Consider the following 12,009-nt stretch of genomic DNA (forward strand, 5'->3'; position numbering starts at 1 on the left):
TGTGTTCCACGGAACTGAAAGTATACTGTATTCAAGGTATGTTCTTGGCAGCAATGAGTAGCTGTCTGCTTTAGAGAGATGCTCACTCAGAAAGTATCTGTAAGGGTTATAGATCTCCATTCATCGATAGAATTGCCCAGCTGAACAAAATAAACTGTTAACCCTGTTACTAAAAGTTACAAGAACAGAATTTGCCAGGGTTAGGTAAAATAAAAACAATTTGCATAGTCATCTCAACACAATGTTTATTTTTTTCTTAGACTTGATGTCTAAGAAATGGGCATGCATATTTCAGCCTGGCCCTTTCTTCCTTTGATGGCAGGTGGCTGGGAGCCTGCAAGACTGTGGAGGTGAAACTGATGTTCTAAAGTCTGACAGTCTGGCTTGGGGCAGGAGACAAGAAGACTCTGGGCATAGACTCTTTCATCTGCAAGCCAGAGAAAATAGAGTAATGATTGTGCCCCTACTCAGATTGGCCTCTCTTCACAAGAACTGTGAGAATAAAAAGAAGCAACATAGAGGCATAGCTGCTTACCAAGTATTTGATGAGTGTGAACCTTGTTTTTCTGTTCAGTATGAGAAAAACAATGTTTGGGACTAAGGCGATGGCTCAGTGGGTAAGCAGAGCAACTGATGCAGAAGACATGGGCCTGAGTTCAAAAACACAGCACACATGTAGAAAGCCAGGTGTGCTTGTAACCCCAGTGATGCTGGGGGAGGTGAAGAGAAGAGGATCACTGGACTTGTGGGCCTGATTAGCTTCAGGTTTAGTGAGAGACTTCGTCTCATGAATAATGTGGAGAGTATAGAGCCAGATACCCAACATTCTCCTCTGGCCTCTGGGCATGGGCACACATATGCATGTGCCACACACATACATAAACAAATAAATAATATATGTGGTTATCTTATCTCTTTCATAGGATTCATGTGCCTTATCTATCAACTACAAAATAGAGATTTTAAAAAGACAACAACAATCAAATATCAACGATACAGATAGTTTTCCAGTGGCCCCAACCTGCTCTCCAAACACTCTTATTCTAAAACTTGTTATTCTTAGTTGGGCAAGTCACTTCCTCTCACTTGATTTGAACTCCAACTATGTCTTAAGGTGTGGATTGAATCACGCCTCTTCAGTGACACCTTTCTGACTTCAACAGCAAGTCCCGTGTTTCCCACTCATGAGTTTAATAGAACACCTGTACCAGCCTTTCTCAGTTTTCTCTTGCATGAGACAACACTCACAGGTTCAATACACAACCATGAATACCCAGAAAAGATGTGAAAACTAAATTAACCGAGTCTGGTTGTAGTTACTGTTCCTCATTTCTAGTAAAGAAGATAAATCATTGGGTGGTATCATAGGAAGTCTTCAAAAAGGAAAAATAACTCTGATGAAATGGAGAACTTTTGTAGTAAAAATTATCTCGGTCTTAGGAGAGAGAGCGCACACAAACATTCTGCTGGTGATGTAAATGCACTGAAGTATGAGAGCACTTTCCTATAGTACACGGCAGAGTAGAAGAGCCTTTCCAGTACTGTGGACAGACATTGTGAGAGGACAAAGGTGGTGTGTGTCTGTGTACATGTGTGTGCATCCATGAGCATATGTGTACACCTCTGTGAATAAAGAATTTGGGAAGAGAAAATAGACTTCATGGTGTAAAAGTGGGAGTCTGGGAAAGTCAGGATAGACAGAGGAAAGGAGGGCACCAGTAAAGGTATAAAAACAAAGGGCATGCCGGGCAGTGGTGGCGCATGCCTTTAATCCCAGCACTTGGGAGGCAGTGGCAGGAGGATTTCTGAGTTCAAGGCCAGCCTGGTCTACAGAGTGAGCTCCAGGACAGCCAGGACTATACAGAGAAACCCTGTCTCGAAAAACCAAAAAAAAAAAGGGGGGGGGGCATTAAGGGCATTTAGGCTGCTTGGCATTCAGTTCTGTTTTCTCTCCAGTTAAAATGGAAATTTCCTGAACTAAATGAGGTATTACAGATTATTCTTTTTACTTACTTACTTACTTATTTACTTATTTTTTGATTTTTCAAGACAGGGTTTCTCTGTGTAGCCCTGGCTGTCCTGGAACTCACTCTGTAGATCAGGCTGGCCTTGAATTCTGAAATCCACCTGTCTCTGCCTCCCAAGTGCTGGGATTAAAGGCGTGTGCCACCACTGCCCGGAAGTACAGATTATAGTCTACTTAATGTTTTATATGTGATATACTTCTGTACAATACAGCTGCTAATTCACATCAGGTTACTGGTATGTCACCATTATCAAACCCTAAAAATGCATTTCATATTTATATATTTATTTATAGACAAGCTTTGGAGTCCAAATTACTCTGGAACTCATGGTTCCCTTGCTTCAACTACCCAAGTGCTAGAGTCACTGTACATGCGATATTCAAGGACAAATAGTGTTTTCATGTGTGTAGCTAATGTTTTCATTTTTGTGACTGCTCTTCAATAAATTTCTAATGCATGGTTCATTTTATTTTGGGTTTCTTATGTTATTTGCACTTTGCATGATGGCAGATGGTACTTGGGCAGTATCATGATAAACAGCATTGAGTACTTGAGTACAGAGGCTCCCTAACACTTTGATATGTGTGCATTAGTTTTCTAGGGCTTATGCAATGAAGTTCCAAAGGGTGAAAGCCTAGATATCAGAAACTTACTTCCCACAGTCTACAGGGCTGGATGCCTAACATCAACAGTGAGCCTTCTGAAGGTTCTAGGACAGGACCCTCGTCCACTTCTCTACACCTTCTCATGCCTTCCTGTGATCCCTGGTATTTCATTGTTTTTAATACAAAACTGATTTGGAGTCTTGGCTGACTATGTGAAAGAAGTGGAACTTCTTTAAAATTTGTTATTGTAGGGCTGGAGAGATGGCTCAGTTGTTAAGAGGCTTACTGCTCTTCCAGAGGGCCTGAGTTCAGTTCCCAGAACCATGGTGGTCAACTTACAAGTACCTACAACTCCAACTCCAGGGACTCCTAAGTCTTCTGAACTCCTGCCATGCACTCACACACCCCTTAACTCATATCACACACAGAGAAACTAAAGGATAATTTTAAAAAAATATGTTATTGTGAGTAACAAAGGAATGAGGTAAAATAGGTAGAATCTCTTCAACAGTGGAGTAACCCTGCATTTAGCATATGTGCGAGTCAAAGCTATCTAGGCTCTGCTATTTCTTTCAATCATAGATTTTGATTTTTGAAGTAAATGGAGACTAGATTAAGTTTATCATGGCAAAGAATATTATGCTTTCAATAAAAAAAATAAATTACATACCCAGACATTGGTAGCGCACGCCTTTAATCCCAGCACTCTGGAGGCAGAGGCAGGTGCATCTACGAGTTTGAGGCCAGTCTGATCTACAGAGGGAATTCCAGAATAGCCAGGGCTACACAGAGAAACCCTGTCTGGAAAACCATAAACAAAACAAACAAATATATAACAGTGAAGCTTAGCTTATAAATACTCTCAAAATGGGTAACAGAGGAGAGATTAACTTCAAGTTGGAGAAATGGTTCAGCAGTTAAGAGCACTGGCTTCTCTCTCTTCCAGAGGATCCAGGTTCAGTTCATAGCAACTACATGGCAGTTCACAACCATCTGTAACTCAGTTTCATGAAATCTGACAACAGTCCCTCTGCTGGCACTAGGCAAGTGTCGAACAGACATGAAATCAAAATACCCATACACATAACAGAAAGCAAAACATAAATATAAATAAATAAATAAATAAATCCTTAAAAGTTCCAGCCTCATCTTTATGGGAAACTGTTAAGACCATCACCTTCTTATCACACAGACTTTCATAATCAACTTTTAAACTTGTGACAATAATATCATATCTTCAGAATAATTTTTTGTTTGCTATCTTTATTCTGAGGGGATAGACAGCACAGCTAGCTGCTTAACCAGTTTTCATAATTATCAAGATGAAACTTGTCTTTGCAGTATGGCAGTCTGCTGATCTTAAGAAATTTGCCTGCAAAACTTTGGAATCACTTGTGAACTGATTATTCAAACATAAATAAATTCTAAACTTTTATCGTCGTGCATTTCCAAAAAAAAAAAAAAAAGCTGAAAAGTTAGAAGGTTGAAAGGTTTTTTTTTTTTTTCATTAAACCTAAAACATCTTTTTGGAAATTGCAAAATGGAAACAGTGTTTTTAACACTGTGTTAATAGAGTGGGATGAATAATCATATATTGGTGCTATAGTTAGCATATGGAAACAGTCATCATCAACAGCTGCTGAAGCTCATTGGCATCCATCTCACCTATGTCATACACTAAGGACAGAAACAGTGTCCTTACACACAGTGCTTTAGTCAAACACCCGGGAGGTGGGTGGCTTACACACATGACCCCATGTCAACTTGTCATGCGCTGGCAGTCATACTCAAAAAGGTAATAACTTGAAAGAGGCCAAGAACAAAGTCACTCCTGGGAGGTAGAATAATGGAAAATGTGGCTTTGGAGTCCAATGGTTCTGAATTCAATCTCTGCTTGTACTCCTTACTACCTGTACAAGAGTGAGCAAGTCACAGTCTCTCCAAAACCAGTATGGGTGTGTGTGTGTGTGTGTGTGATGGGGATGAGTGTGTTTAGTTATAAAGTCCAGACTGGCACAGCAGCCATGATCCTCCAATTCCAGTCTCATAAGCACTTGGCATTTCCAGGTATGAACAACTATGCTCAGATCACAAACAGCATTCTTATGTCCCACCTTACTGGAGGAATCAAAATAGTTACCTGGCATGTAGCAGTTGTTCTCTGTATTTTAATTATTAAGGCTCAGTGCAAATTTCAAAAATAAAGTAAAATTTAAAAAATTAGTATAAGCAAACACTCTATAGAAACAGATACATACATAGTTTAGTGTATTTACTACATACCAGGGTAACATAAATACTTTACAAAATTAGTTTAAGTTCTCACTAGCCTATTCTATGTACATATTATTGCTCCCAAATTAGATATGAAGAAACAGCAGCTTATTGACATTGAAATATTTGTTAAGGATCACATAGGGTGGAGTTTGGTTTCAAAAGTAGAACATACACTCTAAATAGTCATTTAATTCCAAAGATGACTGGATAATACTTTTGGATGGGGGTTGACTTTAATATCAGCCATCAATACCCTCCACGAACGATGGTATTACTGTGACTTCCTTGTTGGACTCTGACCTCTGTAAAGTTAAGATACTTATACTGCAGCTAAACTTTAGCCAAACTTACAGAACTGGGAAGAGAGGGGATAGTCAGTGGGTAAGAGCACTTGCTGTGGAGAACTTGAGTATGAGCTCAGGGCCCCACATGGTGGATGGACCCCAGGAAACTGTCCTCTCATTTCCACATGCCTCACACCCCCCCCAACATAAATAAGTAACATAAATAAATACAATTTAAATTAAGAAAAATCTTACAAACCTTGCACAAATCTAGTGTATTAGTTTAAAAGAAAATCAAGCCATATGTGGTGATGTATGTCTTTAATCTTCCCACTTGGGAAGTAGAAGCAGAAACACCTCTGTAAGCCAGAGGCCAGACTGGTCTACATGGCCAGTTTCCAGGTCATCATCGGGGGTTATACAATGAGACTCTGTCTCAAAAAAAAAAAAAGAAAGAAAGAAAGATAAAGAAGGAAGGAAGGAAAGAAAAGGAAAGAGAAAAGAAAAAAAGAAAAGAAAGTAAAGAAACAAATCTAGCCTTTATTCCCAGCACATGGGAGGCAGAGACAGACAAATCTCAGAGTTCAAGGCCAGCCTTGGCTACATAAGAGCTACAGACCAAGTTCCAGGACAGCCAGGGCTACATAGAGAAACCCTATCTTGAAATAAACAAACAAACAAACAAACAAACAAGCAAATCTATTGCCTTTGGGTATAATTTCAATCTGTTTTGTTTCCATTATTATAATAAAGAAAAACTATGATTAAATACTCTTTTTTTTTCAGTGAGTTTTCTTCATAATCAAATATTTTGACATTGAAAGATCTACATTGTGTGTACTCAGCTTACAGTCCTAGTTGACCACTTGAGGTATCAATTTATGCCAAGAGGCCATGGGTCAAGAATCAGAAAACGACTGTGGGGTAGAAGCTTAGATGTATTCACTTGTGGGCAAATGAGGTGTCTTCCTGCCTGCTCCGTGGGCTCCTCAAGTTTTACTTCAGCATAAACTCTCTGGATCAGAAATTAGTATTCTGGACACTGCCTCATCTGAGGAGTGTCTAACCACTAGGATTCCAGCTGCAGCCTCTGAATATGAGGTCCTGCATCTCTTTCCTCATTTCAAGGGACCAGAGATTTACATGTTTCTGGGCTGGAGCCAGCCCCAGTTGTCATTTGGCTGGAAGGCTAGTGTGGTTTTCTCCCAAGATAAGAGTTTGGAGATCTGACCTATTTCAGAGCTATGCACAGGGGAATTAACAGCCTTGTGATTAAGTGAAGCAGCCTGATGAAGAAAGAGGCCACAGACTCCAAGTGTTTGCTCCCCAAGTGTACCAAGAACTTATCCCAGTTTTCAGTCAGTGGAGTTCCAGTCATTGTGCATACTCAGAGCAGTGTAGATTGCTTTGAGAAATGGATAAAGATATAGTCCCTGCCCTTGAAGATCTGGCTATTGCTTTTAGAAATAAGTCGAGTTTCTAGACATCAAAAAGTAGCGTGTCATTTACAACAAGTAACTTGTCAAAGCACAGTTTCTAAGGAGATTCGTGGAAATAACATACACACAGCTTAAGTTATTCCTAATACCTCAGAAAGGGCAGCTACCTATGGCTAATCCCCACACAAAGACGTCTTTTAGGTAAGAAGTTTGCTCACATTTCCCTGGCACAGCATCCGTTGCAAGATGTACTTTTCATCAATCAGAATTATAGCTAGAAAACAGAGAACAAGTCTACAAAATAGAGGCTTGAAAAATGAGCCCTCTCCCTTTTAAAACCATGACACCTTTTGCCACCAGAACTTTGGCAGAATGCCCTTGAAAATGACCTTTTACTATAGCCAAAGCTTGCTCTCCTCTATACTAAGGTACTGTCTTAGTTTGGGCTTTACTGCTGTGAACAGACACCATGACCAAGGCAATCCTTATAAAAACAACATTTAATTGGGGCTGACTTATAGGTTCAGTCTGTTATCATCAAAGCAGGAGCATGGTAGTGTCCAGGCAGGCATGGTGCAGTAGGAGCTGAGAGTGCTGCTTCTTCTAGACTAGCTTCCAGGCAGCTAGGAAGAGGGTCTTAAAGCCCATGCCCACAGCCCTGGGCCAAACATATTCAAACCTCCACACGTTCACACTTATCTCTGGTAACTGGATCTCTTTGCAATGGAATGGAGGATCAACAATTTGATTTCTGCTGCTGCTGTCTCTCTTAGGTTTTTTTTTTTTTTGGTTTCTCGAGACAAGGTTTCTCTGTGTAGCCCTGGCTGTCCTGGAACTCACTCTGTAGATCTGTAGACCAGGCTGGCCTCGAACTCAGAAATCCACCTGCCTCTGCCTCCCTAGTGCTGGGATTAAAGGCATGTGCCACCACTGCCCAGCTCTCTTAGTTCGTTTAAAAGGCTTTCAGCAGTTTGGTTTTACTGGAGAAGGTGACCAGTGGTGTGTTTACCCTGGATAAGGGGGGGATCAGTATGTTTCATGGTAAAATGTGCTCTCAAACATCTGAGACACACATCTGCCCTTAGGAAGCTGAATGGAGACAGGCGAATCATGAGAGGGGTGGGAGGAATGGGGATTCTTACCAATAGGCAGGTGGGGTAGGCCATATGGTGTGCAGTGATGAGGTGTGCTTCATCATTGCTGTTCTGACTCTGGCTCATGATGGCTCATGATGTTTGTGTCTTTTAGGGACCCTCTAGAGGAGAACAACTGCAGAGAAAATAGAGCTGCTGGTAAATGGTTTTGGTTTCCAGACCCAATTTTCCAACTTCATATTCATAGATAAACAAAGAGGAGATGTTTTACTTCTTCTTCTCCTGTGGTAGTTCTTATCCCTAGAAGTTAACACAGAATGCAGGACCAAATCTGTATGGAAATAGCTGAAATTATTTTTTTTTCAAGAGCTAAGGGTTATACTAAGATGTAAAGGGTAAAAAAGATAGACCCAAGTCTCAAAACGACATAACTCAGGACAGGGTTTGGCGATATTTGTGGGCTAACGGGGGTAGTTTAAGGCATGGGGAATTGATTGGAGGCGAAGTAACCATGTGTAATTAAACTTTATGGCACATATTCAGAAAATGACAGTGTTAGTATTATTTGAGGGTCAAGTTTTGGTCTTCTAACCTCAAAAATTCAATCACTGGGCATTTGTGCAGGCCTAAGTAAAGAGTTACTGAATTTACCAGGCAGTGGTGGCATATGCCTTTAATTCCAGCACTTGGGAGGCACAGACAGGTGGATCTCCGAGAGTTTGAGGTCTATAGAGTTCTAGAACAGCTAGAGATACACAGAGAAATCCTGCCTTGAAAAACAAAAACAAGCCGGGCGGTGGAGGCGCACGCCTTTAATCCCAACACTTGGGAGGCAGAGGCAGGTGGATTTCTGAGTCTGGTCTACCGAGTGAGTTCCAGGACAGCCAGGGCTACACAGAGAAACCCTGTCTTGAAAAACAAAAACAAAAAACAAAAAACAAAAACAAACAAACAAATAAACAAAATTACTGAATTAAACAAAAGTAGTGTTCAAGTCCCTGGAAAGTCACTTAGGTAGCAGCCATTCTCATTGAGGGCTATTTAATAAAAACCTAGTGGGAGACTCATAACATAGTGCTCAGTTACATGACCGTCCAAAGTCAGTTTAAAGCAAATACCTGAAAGCAAATGGGGCTAGAAGGTTCATTCGCTCCCTAGTCTACAAGAAATTTAAGAGATTATTTTATTGGCATTCTTATAGGAAGAATTCTATTTGGCATTTAATACATGATGACCCAAAGGAATTTCAGAATTAAATTTTATGACTAATGGTGACTACATTGTCCCCCAACTCATGCTTTGCTTTTGTGCTCATGTATTTCTTACCTGCCATACATAATCCTTTGAGGGTGAGTATTAGTTGTCCCCCCATATTGCCAAAGAGAAAACTAGAGATCAAAGGAATTAAGTAGTATCTTCTGACTCAGGCAGGTTGTAAACTGAAGTTGGAGCCACAACTTAAAGCTTTTGACTCTATGCCTTTAATGCCTGCACTCTGGAGGCAGCAGCATGTGTATCTCTGAGTTGGAGACCAGCCTGATCTATATAGTGAGTTCCAGGACAACCAGAGTTATGTAGAAAACCTGTCTTAAAAAAAAACTCAAACAAACAAACAAATGTAATTTTAATTCTTGGGTAAAAAGAGTAAAACATTTGTGATGTTAGCTTTTTTTTGGGGGGGGGATTGGTTTATGCAACTCTTTCACGTTTATTTTCTGACATGAACGTCAGTTTTCTCTTTGTCAAGGATAATCCTTGTTTCATTTCATGAGTGATTCCTTTTCTGAATGAACAAGTGACCTGCAACTGCAATCACATATGTTGACATGTCATAGTATGCAATAACTTCTGTCCTGTATGTGAGTGTTGTGTATATAAATGACTGTGTTTATGAGATAGCTGTAAGTTCAACTGGCCTCAGCCAGGTCTGTCCTGCCTGCCAGCTGTGTGACTTTGGATAAGAAGCTGGTCTCTAATCTTAGCATCAGATCAGAAGGTTGCTGGCTGCTGAGAATTTCTTTCTTTCTTTTCTTTCTTTTTTCTTTTCTTTTTGAGACAGGGTTTCTCCGTGTTGCCTTGGCTGTCCTGAAACTTGATCTGTAGACCAGGCTGGCCTTGAACTCAGAGACCCACCTGTTGCTGCCTCTTGAGTGCTGAAATTAAAAGTGACCATGGGTGGCTATTGCTGGGAATTTTTTTAAATATTAAAATGTGAATGATGTTGCAAATATTAAGGTCATGTAAAAGTAAGATATTTTTCAGTTACTTCCCTCAGGTTAAGTGCTGAAGAAAGGATGGCTTCCCATCAGAAGCAAATAAAGTATTATTTAAATGATGGTAAAAGAAAAAGAGGGCTGGGGTTGGAGCTCAGTGGCGGAGTGCTTGCCTAGTTCAATCTCCAGCACTCTACAAGAAAAACAAAACAAATTTGGCCAAGTATGGTGGTGTCGCATACCTATAAACCCAACATCCAGGAAGTTTGTGGCAATATGCAAAAAAATTCCCAGTAATAGCCAGCCATGGTCACCTTCAATTCCAGCACTCAAGAGGCAGAGACTGGTGGGTCTCTGAGTTCAAGGCCAGCCTGGTCTACAGATCAAGTTTCAGGACAGCCAAGGGGCAGGAGAATCACCACAAATTTCAGGAAAGTCTGAATTATTATACAGTGAGTTCCAGACCATCCTAGGCTATATGCTGAGCTCCCGAGTGTGTATCTAACTTGCTGACACGATAATGACCAGTAATGCTAAGACAGCAAATGGCAATGTGCTTCAAACGGACTTTTAACACTGGGATGTTGAGAACATGAGATGGTTTCATGTAAGAAGAACAGGACTTGTTAAGACCTGAGAGGGTATGCACGATGACTTAGGAGTATGTCAGTGCAGACTTTGTAGGAGCCAACCCACAGGTTCAAGGCTGACTCTGCTGGCTTCTGGCCTTGCTATGATTTTGTTTCCCCACCAATATTTTAAGGTCTTTGTAGGAGCTAAGTGAGTTATTTGGGATCACTTGCTTTGAACAGTGCTTGAGTTATAGTTCCATATGGGACTCTTGAGTTATATGAGTGAAGATTATATTAATTGTTCAAGAGTTTCATCCTTAACCACTTCCTCCTATTTGAGTTGGTCTCCTAGGGCACAATCTCCTTGGTGAATCTCTGGATTCTGCTAACCTATTGTGTGGGACCACGTGCAGCTCTTTTTTGCCTTATACCATAAGTTTCCTTCTCTGCTCCTGTTCCCGGGATTTATCATCAGTGGGACCACTCTTTTTATGACCTCACTTCTGCTCCTGAGGCCTCATCTACTAACTTTGTTTCAAGGTCTTTACTCCTTGTCAATCTTGCTCTTGGTTCTACGTTCAGTCTTGCTCTGGACCCTGGTGGGAGTCAGAGGTGAGGCTGTCCTTTCCAACAGCACTTAGCTTGAAAAGCAGAAAGTAAATGCTCTTGATTTTCAGATATACCCAATTTAATATATCTGGAGTCATGCCTGGTGGAGATTTCACTTCTGATTGAAATGTCTGATTGGAATTGAGAAGGAAACCAGGCTGAAAGAAACTAGTATCATCAAAGTAGTCCACATGGGGGCTGTGAAGCCACCATTCAGAAAGGAGACTGGAGAGGAAGAACCTTGAGGGGTATCTAGTTAGGGAGAGACAGAGGATTCTAGACATCAAGTACCAGAATGATTGATGTCACTGGAATGGGGAGAAGGGTTTGATGGAGATGGCAATACCCGAGAAAGGGTCACTTAGTTAAAAGATAATCTGGAGGCAAGAATAGATGTTTGAGGCAGACAGGATCCCAAGGATCCAAAGAAATGGGTGGCTTAATTAAACGGACAGGGAAACCGAAAGTGAAGAGGATGGTTTCAATCCATGTAGGTCTGTCCATCAGACTGTGTGTCTATGTCCTGGGCCTGGGTTCAGGGCAGCGTGCGGGGCAGAGTTTTTTCACTGACCCATGCCAGGTGAAGGCCGAGCATCCGCAAACTACCGCGAGGCTGCAAGGTCAGGAGCGGGAGTTCGGGCCACCTGATGCAGTCTCTTCCATCAACAGTATTTACTCGAATAACTTTCCACACTGCCAGGCGACAGCACTTGTTGCTCAAGGGACACTAAGTGATGCAGGAGCCAAGCGCTGCGTCTTTCCGCTAGTCACTCGTCGCGACCGCGGCGTACCTAGAGGTGACGAACAGAACAGCCTTTGGAGTCCTGAGGGTTGCTTGGGTGAGGAGAGTGTTTCCGGAGACCCCGCCAAGGTGGCCAGCCTGGAGTCC

The 12,009-nt window shown here is 41.4% G+C and overlaps 1 long non-coding RNA gene across 1 annotated transcript; it reads right to left on the minus strand.

The window, feature by feature from the left end:
* Window positions 1-285: 285 nt before the first annotated feature.
* Window positions 286-11,869, minus strand: LOC114623199. Its single transcript, XR_003711729.1, has 3 exons — window positions 11,692-11,869; window positions 7,775-7,901; window positions 286-427 (listed from the first exon to the last, which is right to left on the minus strand). It is a non-coding gene; the product is annotated as an uncharacterized LOC114623199 (long non-coding RNA).
* Between the last annotated feature and the right edge of the window lie 140 nt (window positions 11,870-12,009).

This window comes from Grammomys surdaster, unplaced genomic scaffold (assembly GCF_004785775.1).
Source record: "Grammomys surdaster isolate TR1022 unplaced genomic scaffold, NIH_TR_1.0 194, whole genome shotgun sequence".
Classification (NCBI taxonomy): domain Eukaryota; kingdom Metazoa; phylum Chordata; class Mammalia; order Rodentia; family Muridae; genus Grammomys; species Grammomys surdaster.